Raw genomic sequence first — 2,198 nt, 5'->3', positions numbered from 1 at the left:
ACATGACGCAGATCTGACACACATATTTTCTCTCAACTCGTTTTACCTTTTCTGACCCACTTCAGGTCTTAAAGTCTCTATTAATGAGCTGACGAGTTAAATCGGGTGTGTTAGATGAGTGAGAGAGTGCTGGGCTGCTCCAGGACAGTTTTGAAAACCATTTTAGAGACATGTTCTTAAATGTGACTATATATATAATGAAAGGTCAGGTAAAATGAATGGTATTGCAATATGTGGAAGGTGGTGTAAACTATGCCATTTTTTATCTTTGTTGTGTGCTGAAATCAAATAAAAGTATTTTATTTCTCAAAAAAAAGAAGGAAAAAAAAAACTAAGGTCCAGTAACACAACTTGCCCCATGTTAAGGATTTACATTTTAAATAAAAATATGAAGATAAATGAGAAAAAGACAAAGTAGATAGATAGATCTGCAAAACAGCATATCACTTTTTCAAGAGTATCTGTTTTTACTGTATTTTCATACTGACTGCAGATTTTTACAGTTTTTACAACTGTATTGTACTGTATATATCTCAATATTTATGTATTTGCTTTGAAATGCCACAAAATAGTACAAATTCCCCATAATTTTGACAAAACAGCCCTTGTTGTTAAACAGATTAAAAGTCTTTAATGCAATTAATAAAATAGAGTAAAAAAACAAATATATATGCTTTACATTGACATGAAAAAAGTATATCTGTCACAGCCAGGTTTTGGGCTCTGTCTAAATATATGGCCATGTGAAAAATAAAGTCTCCAACTGTCAGTGTGTTTTTGTGTAAATATATATTCATGTGACAAATTATGCAGTTTACCAGATTGTTGCTTCACATTTTGGCTATTCTAGTCTGTTTATACTGCATTTCTGCTAGATCTTAACTTTTAGTCTTTGTTTTGTTCTTTTCTCTCATTTCCTCTTTGTCTCTGCAGTGCGTCTGCGGACGGATCGTCTATCATTGATAAAGGAGTGCATCTCTCAGTGCCCTACTGCCTACAGACAGTCCACTCTCCTCCTCAGCCTGGCCAGACTGCTGCGTGTTGCAGGTAAAACCGAATGAAAACTTCCCTCAGCATCAGGCTAACGGTCCATTTATGTATGTCCATTGCAGAAAAACGCTTGAACGGAAGTATTTCCAGCTACGAAGATTCATCAACACTGTCACAGACAGCCTGCCACAGCAGTTACGATGAAAAATACTCGCATCAGTTCTTGGCATCGCTTCAGCCAGGGCTTTGTTTTAGTCGTTAGTCGGTGCAGTCCTCGAAAGTTATATTTTCATGCCATTCCAAAATAACAAGACAGTCGTAGCAGAAGGTGTCGCATTTCAGCGTCTATTTCTTGTAGATTAAACAACGCTAATCTGTCAACTTTCCAGTGTGCATTCAATCTGTATTTGCCGAGTCAGCAGTGTCGTGTCTACAGGTGAATAAATAGATGAATACGCATGAGTGAGCGATTGAATGAATAAGTAGACATTTCTTTGCTCAGGGGTTAGAGATTAATATTACATCGGACAGCCCAGAAAGATGCGCATCAGAGATGTGACCTCATGAATCTACAATCAGTTAGTTCCATGAATCAGCATGATGCCAGTAAAGCAAAGGGATTGTATAACGATTGGTCTCTAGCTTTCTCTCTTTCTTTCTTTTTGAAGTAAATCCATTGCGCAGTTTTGTGAGGGTGCATGTGTGGATCGAAAATATCCAATTTATGTTTGTAAATGGCCAAAACAACCGTTTTTCAAGATGCACGTGTATATTTGTCTGATCTTTGACGCGATCGCGAGCTGATTCTGTGCTTACTTGATCTAATATTTTATGTTTTTTAAAATGTTGTAGATTTAAGTAGCAAATGAGAATCGCTAAAACTAATGCATATATTTTGAGACGAAGGTCTTCTTTATGATTTTCAGTTTTGTTTAAGATAATTAAAGCAACAGTTTTTAAATAACAAAAGAATATGTAAAAGTATGGTATTTGGGGTAAAAAGCGCCCCTGCTGTCGGGGCTAAAAGCACAGTAAATAACATGATAATTAATAGATGGCTGACTTTTCCATTTGTTGACATGACATGGTTAGATTCAGATGGTAAATATCATATATTATGTTGGGTGTCCATATTAGAGATAATCACCATGTTTAGAACGAAACAACATTTAAAAACATGATATTAATCATATCATATAATAAAATAT

General features: G+C 35.5%; 1 long non-coding RNA gene and 1 pseudogene across 1 annotated transcript in view; one reads left to right on the top strand and one right to left on the bottom strand.

Annotated features, from left to right (window-relative positions):
- LOC107690897 (neuroblastoma-amplified sequence-like) overlaps positions 1–2,198 on the top strand; it is a 170,392-nt pseudogene that overhangs the window by 66,498 nt on the left and 101,696 nt on the right.
- Positions 723–2,198, bottom strand: part of LOC107690895 (uncharacterized) — a 5,324-nt gene continuing 3,848 nt past the window's right edge. The window contains exon 3 of the long non-coding RNA XR_001634496.1: positions 723–1,420. This is a non-coding gene — a long non-coding RNA (uncharacterized LOC107690895). The remainder of the gene's footprint in view (positions 1,421–2,198) is intronic.

The sequence above is a fragment of the Sinocyclocheilus anshuiensis genome, unplaced genomic scaffold, assembly GCF_001515605.1.
Source record: "Sinocyclocheilus anshuiensis isolate Anshui unplaced genomic scaffold, SAMN03320099.WGS_v1.1 scaffold3034, whole genome shotgun sequence".
Taxonomy (NCBI): Eukaryota; Metazoa; Chordata; class Actinopteri; order Cypriniformes; family Cyprinidae; genus Sinocyclocheilus; species Sinocyclocheilus anshuiensis.
The sequence above is the reverse complement of the archived record's forward strand: the minus strand, read 5'-3'. Positions and strand labels throughout refer to the sequence as shown.